The sequence below is a fragment of the Salmo salar genome, unplaced genomic scaffold (assembly GCF_905237065.1).
Source record: "Salmo salar unplaced genomic scaffold, Ssal_v3.1, whole genome shotgun sequence".
NCBI lineage: Eukaryota > Metazoa > Chordata > Actinopteri > Salmoniformes > Salmonidae > Salmo > Salmo salar.
Genome location: NW_025549383.1, coordinates 197,501 through 205,000, shown reverse-complemented (window position 1 = coordinate 205,000; position 7,500 = coordinate 197,501). Strand labels below are relative to the sequence as shown.

At 43.7% G+C, this 7,500-nt stretch overlaps 15 non-coding genes and 7 pseudogenes across 15 annotated transcripts; all 22 read right to left on the bottom strand.

The window, feature by feature from the left end:
• Positions 1-227: 227 nt before the first annotated feature.
• LOC123737300 (uncharacterized) lies at positions 228-345 on the bottom strand (annotated as a pseudogene).
• Positions 346-484: 139 nt separating this feature from the next.
• Positions 485-603, bottom strand: LOC123737168 (5S ribosomal RNA). The gene has a single exon (XR_006766708.1). It is a non-coding gene; the product is annotated as a 5S ribosomal RNA (ribosomal RNA).
• A 409-nt stretch (positions 604-1,012) lies between these two features.
• LOC123737671 (5S ribosomal RNA) lies at positions 1,013-1,131 on the bottom strand. Its single transcript, XR_006766970.1, has one exon. It is a non-coding gene; the product is annotated as a 5S ribosomal RNA (ribosomal RNA).
• A 139-nt stretch (positions 1,132-1,270) lies between these two features.
• On the bottom strand, positions 1,271-1,389 carry LOC123737655 (5S ribosomal RNA). The gene has a single exon (XR_006766954.1). It is a non-coding gene; the product is annotated as a 5S ribosomal RNA (ribosomal RNA).
• Positions 1,390-1,528: 139 nt separating this feature from the next.
• Positions 1,529-1,647, bottom strand: LOC123737654 (5S ribosomal RNA). Its single transcript, XR_006766953.1, has one exon. It is a non-coding gene; the product is annotated as a 5S ribosomal RNA (ribosomal RNA).
• Positions 1,648-1,786: 139 nt separating this feature from the next.
• On the bottom strand, positions 1,787-1,905 carry LOC123737285 (5S ribosomal RNA). The gene has a single exon (XR_006766823.1). It is a non-coding gene; the product is annotated as a 5S ribosomal RNA (ribosomal RNA).
• Positions 1,906-2,044: 139 nt separating this feature from the next.
• Positions 2,045-2,163, bottom strand: LOC123737159 (5S ribosomal RNA). Its single transcript, XR_006766699.1, has one exon. It is a non-coding gene; the product is annotated as a 5S ribosomal RNA (ribosomal RNA).
• A 409-nt stretch (positions 2,164-2,572) lies between these two features.
• On the bottom strand, positions 2,573-2,691 carry LOC123737082 (5S ribosomal RNA). The gene has a single exon (XR_006766622.1). It is a non-coding gene; the product is annotated as a 5S ribosomal RNA (ribosomal RNA).
• Positions 2,692-2,830: 139 nt separating this feature from the next.
• On the bottom strand, positions 2,831-2,949 carry LOC123737059 (5S ribosomal RNA). Its single transcript, XR_006766599.1, has one exon. It is a non-coding gene; the product is annotated as a 5S ribosomal RNA (ribosomal RNA).
• Positions 2,950-3,088: 139 nt separating this feature from the next.
• Positions 3,089-3,207, bottom strand: LOC123737167 (5S ribosomal RNA). Its single transcript, XR_006766707.1, has one exon. It is a non-coding gene; the product is annotated as a 5S ribosomal RNA (ribosomal RNA).
• Positions 3,208-3,616: 409 nt separating this feature from the next.
• LOC123737670 (5S ribosomal RNA) lies at positions 3,617-3,735 on the bottom strand. The gene has a single exon (XR_006766969.1). It is a non-coding gene; the product is annotated as a 5S ribosomal RNA (ribosomal RNA).
• Positions 3,736-3,874: 139 nt separating this feature from the next.
• On the bottom strand, positions 3,875-3,992 carry LOC123737435 (uncharacterized; annotated as a pseudogene).
• A 139-nt stretch (positions 3,993-4,131) lies between these two features.
• Positions 4,132-4,249, bottom strand: LOC123737476 (uncharacterized; annotated as a pseudogene).
• A 409-nt stretch (positions 4,250-4,658) lies between these two features.
• Positions 4,659-4,776, bottom strand: LOC123737307 (uncharacterized; annotated as a pseudogene).
• A 139-nt stretch (positions 4,777-4,915) lies between these two features.
• On the bottom strand, positions 4,916-5,034 carry LOC123737657 (5S ribosomal RNA). Its single transcript, XR_006766956.1, has one exon. It is a non-coding gene; the product is annotated as a 5S ribosomal RNA (ribosomal RNA).
• A 139-nt stretch (positions 5,035-5,173) lies between these two features.
• LOC123737140 (5S ribosomal RNA) lies at positions 5,174-5,292 on the bottom strand. Its single transcript, XR_006766680.1, has one exon. It is a non-coding gene; the product is annotated as a 5S ribosomal RNA (ribosomal RNA).
• A 408-nt stretch (positions 5,293-5,700) lies between these two features.
• LOC123737635 (5S ribosomal RNA) lies at positions 5,701-5,819 on the bottom strand. The gene has a single exon (XR_006766934.1). It is a non-coding gene; the product is annotated as a 5S ribosomal RNA (ribosomal RNA).
• A 139-nt stretch (positions 5,820-5,958) lies between these two features.
• Positions 5,959-6,077, bottom strand: LOC123737653 (5S ribosomal RNA). Its single transcript, XR_006766952.1, has one exon. It is a non-coding gene; the product is annotated as a 5S ribosomal RNA (ribosomal RNA).
• A 139-nt stretch (positions 6,078-6,216) lies between these two features.
• Positions 6,217-6,334, bottom strand: LOC123737390 (uncharacterized; annotated as a pseudogene).
• A 139-nt stretch (positions 6,335-6,473) lies between these two features.
• LOC123737389 (uncharacterized) lies at positions 6,474-6,592 on the bottom strand (annotated as a pseudogene).
• A 139-nt stretch (positions 6,593-6,731) lies between these two features.
• Positions 6,732-6,850, bottom strand: LOC123737852 (5S ribosomal RNA). The gene has a single exon (XR_006767150.1). It is a non-coding gene; the product is annotated as a 5S ribosomal RNA (ribosomal RNA).
• Positions 6,851-7,259: 409 nt separating this feature from the next.
• On the bottom strand, positions 7,260-7,378 carry LOC123737402 (uncharacterized; annotated as a pseudogene).
• Positions 7,379-7,500: the final 122 nt, after the last annotated feature.

Genomic DNA, 7,500 nt, shown 5'->3' with positions numbered 1-7,500 from the left:
TTCATCATTTGAACAGGGCAAAGGAGCACAAAGCACACACAAGCTGCATTCAGCAACAATATTCTTGTTTGTCTTATAAATACAAGGCAGATGCTAATTGAAAACACAAGGAAATTTGATCCTATTAAAAAGGCAGGAAGCTGCATTTAGTCAATTCATCATTAAATGCTTACTACAAGGCAGTGTTGCTGATGAAATAGTGCAAGAGCACACCCTCGTGGACAAAATGCTTACAGCACCTGGTATTCCCAGGCGGTGTCCCATCCAAGTACTAACCAGGCCCGACCCTGCTTAGCTTCCGAGATCAGACGAGATCGGGAGTACCCAGGCTGGTATGGCCGTAGCGAGAAACAATCTCTTGCTACAACATATATAGTCAAAGTGAGTCTGATAAAACAGACATTTAGTCAATTCATCATTAAATGCTTACTACAAGGCAGTGTTGCTGATGAAATAGTGCAAGAGCACACCCTCGTGGACAAAATGCTTACAGCACCTGGTATTCCCAGGCGGTCTCCCATCCAAGTACTAACCAGGCCCGACCCTGCTTAGCTTCTGAGATCAGACGAGATCGGGAGTACCCAGGCTGGTATGGCCGTAAGGGAGAAACAATCTCTTGCTACAACATATATAGTCAAAGTGAGTGTGATAAACAGACATTGCATTTTCACCAATTAGATAAGCAGCTTGAACTTTGTGTCACTGAAAAAGTAGAAGAAATTACAAACACTGTTCCCATCACTTTTTAGCACAGGTAGTTGGATAAAATACAAACTTTATTTCCTTTCATCATTTGAACAGGGCAAAGGAGCATAAAGCACACACAAGCTGCATTCAGCAACAATATTCTTGTTTGTCTTATAAATACAAGGCAGATGCTAATTGAAAACACAAGGAAATTTGATCCTACTAAAAAGGCAGGAAGCTGCATTTAGTCAATTCATCATTAAATGCTTACTACAAGGCAGTGTTGCTGATGAAATAGTGCAAGAGCACACCCTCGTGGACAAAATGCTTACAGCACCTGGTATTCCCAGGCGGTCTCCCATCCAAGTACTAACCAGGCCCGACCCTGCTTAGCTTCCGAGATCAGACGAGATCGGGCGTACCCAGGCTGATATGGCCGTAAGCTAGAAACAATCTCTTGCTACAACATATATAGTCAAAGTGAGTCTGATAAAACAGACATTTAGTCAATTCATCATTAAATGCTTACTACAAGGCAGTGTTGCTGATGAAATAGTGCAAGAGCACACCCTCGTGGACAAAATGCTTACAGCACCTGGTATTCCCAGGCGGTGTCCCATCCAAGTACTAACCAGGCCCGACCCTGCTTAGCTTCCGAGATCAGACGAGATCGGGCGTACCCAGGCTGGTATGGCCGTAAGCGAGAAACAATCTCTTGCTACAACATATATAGTCAAAGTGAGTCTGATAAAACAGACATTTAGTCAATTCATCATTAAATGCTTACTACAAGGCAGTGTTGCTGATGAAATAGTGCAAGAGCACACCCTCGTGGACAAAATGCTTACAGCACCTGGTATTCCCAGGCGGTGTCCCATCCAAGTACTAACCAGGCCCGACCCTGCTTAGCTTCCGAGATCAGACGAGATCGGGCGTACCCAGGCTGGTATGGCCGTAAGCGAGAAACAATCTCTTGCTACAACATATATAGTCAAAGTGAGTCTGATAAAACAGACATTTAGTCAATTCATCATTAAATGCTTACTACAAGGCAGTGAGGCTGATGAAATAGTGCAAGAGCACACCCTCGTGGACAAAATGCTTACAGCACCTGGTATTCCCAGGCGGTCTCCCATCCAAGTACTAACCATGCCCGACCCTGCTTAGCTTCCGAGATCAGACGAGATCGGGGGTACCCAGGCTGACATGGCCGTAAGCGGGAAACAATCTCTTGCTACAACATATATAGTCAAAGTGAGTCTGATAAAACAGACATTTAGTCAATTCATCATTAAATGCTTCCTCCAAGGCAGTGTTGCTGATGAAATAGTGCAAGAGCACACCCTCGTGGACAAAATGCTTACAGCACCTGGTATTCCCAGGCGGTCTCCCATCCAAGTACTAACCAGGCCCGACCCTGCTTAGCTTCCGAGATCAGACAAGATCGGTCGTACCCAGGCTGGTATGGCCGTAAGCGAGAAACAATCTCTTGCTACAACATATATAGTCAAAGTGAGTGTGATAAACAGACATTGCATTTTCACCAATTAGATAAGCAGCTTGAACTTTGTGTCACTGAAAAAGTAGAAGAAATTACAAACACTGTTCCCATCACTTTTTAGCACAGGTAGTTGGATAAAATACAAACTTTATTTCCTTTCATCATTTGAACAGGGCAAAGGAGCACAAAGCACACACAAGCTGCATTCAGCAACAATATTCTTGTTTGTCTTATAAATACAAGGCAGATGCTAATTGAAAACACAAGGAAATTTGATCCTATTAAAAAGGCAGGAAGCTGCATTTAGTCAATTCATCATTAAATGCTTACTACAAGGCAGTGTTGCTGATGAAATAGTGCAAGAGCACACCCTCGTGGACAAAATGCTTACAGCACCTGGTATTCCCAGGCGGTCTCCCATCCAAGTACTAACCAGGCCCGACCCTGCTTAGCTTCCGAGATCAGACGAGATCGGGAGTACCCAGGCTGATATGGCCGTGAGCGAGAAACAATCTCTTGCTACAACATATATAGTCAAAGTGAGTCTGATAAAACAGACATTTAGTCAATTCATCATTAAATGCTTACTACAAGGCAGTGTTGCTGATGAAATAGTGCAAGAGCACACCCTCGTGGACAAAATGCTTACAGCACCTGGTATTCCCAGGCGGTGTCCCATCCAAGTACTAACCAGGCCCGACCCTGCTTAGCTTCCGAGATCAGACGAGATCGGGAGTACCCAGGCTGGTATGGCCGTGAGCGAGAAACAATCTCTTGCTACAACATATATAGTCAAAGTGAGTCTGATAAAACAGACATTTAGTCAATTCATCATTAAATGCTTACTACAAGGCAGTGTTGCTGATGAAATAGTGCAAGAGCACACCCTCGTGGACAAAATGCTTACAGCACCTGGTATTCCCAGGCGGTCTCCCATCCAAGTACTAACCAGGCCCGACCCTGCTTAGTTTCCGAGATCAGACGAGATCGGGAGTACCCAGGCTGGTATGGCCGTAAGGGAGAAACAATCTCTTGCTACAACATATATAGTCAAAGTGAGTGTGATAAACAGACATTGCATTTTCACCAATTAGATAAGCAGCTTGAACTTTGTGTCACTGAAAAAGTAGAAGAAATTACAAACACTGTTCCCATCACTTTTTAGCACAGGTAGTTGGATAAAATACAAACTTTATTTCCTTTCATCATTTGAACAGGGCAAAGGAGCATAAAGCACACACAAGCTGCATTCAGCAACAATATTCTTGTTTGTCTTATAAATACAAGGCAGATGCTAATTGAAAACACAAGGAAATTTGATCCTATTAAAAAGGCAGGAAGCTGCATTTAGTCAATTCATCATTAAATGCTTACTACAAGGCAGTGTTGCTGATGAAATAGTGCAAGAGCACACCCTCGTGGACAAAATGCTTACAGCACCTGGTATTCCCAGGCGGTCTCCCATCCAAGTACTAACCAGGCCCGACCCTGCTTAGCTTCCGAGATCAGACGAGATCGGGCGTACCCAGGCTGATATGGCCGTAAGCGAGAAATAATCTCTTGCTACAACATATATAGTCAAAGTGAGTCTGATAAAACAGACATTTAGTCAATTCATCATTAAATGCTTACTACAAGGCAGTGTTGCTGATGAAATAGTGCAAGAGCACACCCTCGTGGACAAAATGCTTACAGCACCTGGTATTCCCAGGCGGTCTCCCATCCAAGTACTAACCATGCCCGACCCTGCTTAGCTTCCGAGATCAGACGAGATCGGGGTACCCAGGCTGACATGGCCGTAAGCGGGAAACAATCTCTTGCTACAACATATATAGTCAAAGTGAGTCTGATAAAACAGACATTTAGTCAATTCATCATTAAATGCTTACTACAAGGCAGTGTTGCTGATGAAATAGTGCAAGAGCACACCCTCGTGGACAAAATGCTTACAGCACCTGGTATTCCCAGGCGGTCTCCCATCCAAGTACTAACCAGGCCCGACCCTGCTTAGCTTCCGAGATCAGAAAAGATCGGTCGTACCCAGGCTGGTATGGCCGTAGCGAGAAACAATCTCTTGCTACAACATATATAGTCAAAGTGAGTGTGATAAACAGACATTGCATTTTCACCAATTAGATAAGCAGCTTGAACTTTGTGTCACTGAAAAAGTAGAAGAAATTACAAACACTGTTCCCATCACTTTTTAGCACAGGTAGTTGGATAAAATACAAACTTTATTTCCTTTCATCATTTGAACAGGGCAAAGGAGCACAAAGCACACACAAGCTGCATTCAGCAACAATATTCTTGTTTGTCTTATAAATACAAGGCAGATGCTAATTGAAAACACAAGGAAATTTGATCCTATTAAAAAGGCAGGAAGCTGCATTTAGTCAATTCATCATTAAATGCTTACTACAAGGCAGTGTTGCTGATGAAATAGTGCAAGAGCACACCCTCGTGGACAAAATGCTTACAGCACCTGGTATTCCCAGGCGGTCTCCCATCCAAGTACTAACCAGGCCCGACCCTGCTTAGCTTCCGAGATCAGACGAGATCGGGAGTACCCAGGCTGATATGGCCGTAGCGAGAAACAATCTCTTGCTACAACATATATAGTCAAAGTGAGTCTGATAAAACAGACATTTAGTCAATTCATCATTAAATGCTTACTACAAGGCAGTGTTGCTGATGAAATAGTGCAAGAGCACACCCTCGTGGACAAAATGCTTACAGCACCTGGTATTCCCAGGCGGTGTCCCATCCAAGTACTAACCAGGCCCGACCCTGCTTAGCTTCCGAGATCAGACGAGATCGGGAGTACCCAGGCTGGTATGGCCGTAAGCGAGAAACAATCTCTTGCTACAACATATATAGTCAAAGTGAGTCTGATAAAACAGACATTTAGTCAATTCATCATTAAATGCTTACTACAAGGCAGTGTTGCTGATGAAATAGTGCAAGAGCACACCCTCGTGGACAAAATGCTTACAGCACCTGGTATTCCCAGGCGGTCTCCCATCCAAGTACTAACCAGGCCCGACCCTGCTTAGCTTCCGAGATCAGACGAGATCGGGAGTACCCAGGCTGGTATGGCCGTAACGGAGAAACAATCTCTTGCTACAACATATATAGTCAAAGTGAGTGTGATAAACAGACATTGCATTTTCACCAATTAGATAAGCAGCTTGAACTTTGTGTCACTGAAAAAGTAGAAGAAATTACAAACACTGTTCCCATCACTTTTTAGCACAGGTAGTTGGATAAAATACAAACTTTATTTCCTTTCATCATTTGAACAGGGCAAAGGAGCATAAAGCACACACAAGCTGCATTCAGCAACAATATTCTTGTTTGTCTTATAAATACAAGGCAGATGCTAATTGAAAACACAAGGAAATTTGATCCTATTAAAAGGCAGGAAGCTGCATTTAGTCAATTCATCATTAAATGCTTACTACAAGGCAGTGTTGCTGATGAAATAGTGCAAGAGCACACCCTCGTGGACAAAATGCTTACAGCACCTGGTATTCCCAGGCGGTCTCCCATCCAAGTACTAACCAGGCCCTACCCTGCTTAGCTTCCGAGATCAGACGAGATCGGGCGTACCCAGGCTGATATGGCCGTAAGCTAGAAACAATCTCTTGCTACAACATATATAGTCAAAGTGAGTCTGATAAAACAGACATTTAGTCAATTCATCATTAAATGCTTACTACAAGGCAGTGTTGCTGATGAAATAGTGCAAGAGCACACCCTCGTGGACAAAATGCTTACAGCACCTGGTATTCCCAGGCGGTGTCCCATCCAAGTACTAACCAGGCCCGACCCTGCTTAGCTTCCGAGATCAGACGAGATCGGGCGTACCCAGGCTGGTATGGCCGTAAGCGAGAAACAATCTCTTGCTACAACATATATAGTCAAAGTGAGTCTGATAAAACAGACATTTAGTCAATTCATCATTAAATGCTTACTACAAGGCAGTGTTGCTGATGAAATAGTGCAAGAGCACACCCTCGTGGACAAAATGCTTACAGCACCTGGTATTCCCAGGCGGTGTCCCATCCAAGTACTAACCAGGCCCGACCCTGCTTAGCTTCCGAGATCAGACGAGATCGGGCGTACCCAGGCTGGTATGGCCGTGGCGAGAAACAATCTCTTGCTACAACATATATAGTCAAAGTGAGTCTGATAAAACAGACATTTAGTCAATTCATCATTAAATGCTTACTACAAGGAAGTGTTGCTGATGAAATAGTGCAAGAGCACACCCTCGTGGACAAAATGCTTACTGCACCTGGTATTCCCAGGCGGTCTCCCATCCAAGTACTAACCATGCCCGACCCTGCTTAGCTTCCGAGATCAGACGAGATCGGGGGTACCCAGGCTGACATGGCCGTAAGCGGGAAACAATCTCTTGCTACAACATATATAGTCAAAGTGAGTCTGATAAAACAGACATTTAGTCAATTCATCATTAAATGCTTACTACAAGGCAGTGTTGCTGATGAAATAGTGCAAGAGCACACCCTCGTGGACAAAATGCTTACAGCACCTGGTATTCCCAGGCGGTCTCCCATCCAAGTACTAACCAGGCCCGACCCTGCTTAGCTTCCGAGATCAGACGAGATCGGGAGTACCCAGGCTGGTATGGCCGTAAGGGAGAAACAATCTCTTGCTACAACATATATAGTCAAAGTGAGTGTGATAAACAGACATTGCATTTTCACCAATTAGATAAGCAGCTTGAACTTTGTGTCACTGAAAAAGTAGAAGAAATTACAAACACTGTTCCCATCACTTTTTAGCACAGGTAGTTGGATAAAATACAAACTTTATTTCCTTTCATCATTTGAACAGGGCAAAGGAGCATAAAGCACACACAAGCTGCATTCAGCAACAATATTCTTGTTTGTCTTATAAATACAAGGCAGATGCTAATTGAAAACACAAGGAAATTTGATCCTATTAAAAAGGCAGGAAGCTGAATTTAGTCAATTCATCATTAAATGCTTACTACAAGGCAGTGTTGCTGATGAAATAGTGCAAGAGCACACCCTAGTGGACAAAATGCTTACAGCACCTGGTATTCCCAGGCCGTCTCCCATCCAAGTACTAACCAGGAACGACCCTGCTTAGCTTCCGAGATCAAACGAGATCGGGCGTACCCAGGCTGGTATGGCCGTAAGCGAGAAACAATCTCTTGCTACAACATATACAGTCAAAGTGAGTCTGATAAAACAGACATTTAGTCAATTCATCATTAAATGCTTACTACAAGGCAGTGTTGCTGATGAAATAGTGCAAGAGCA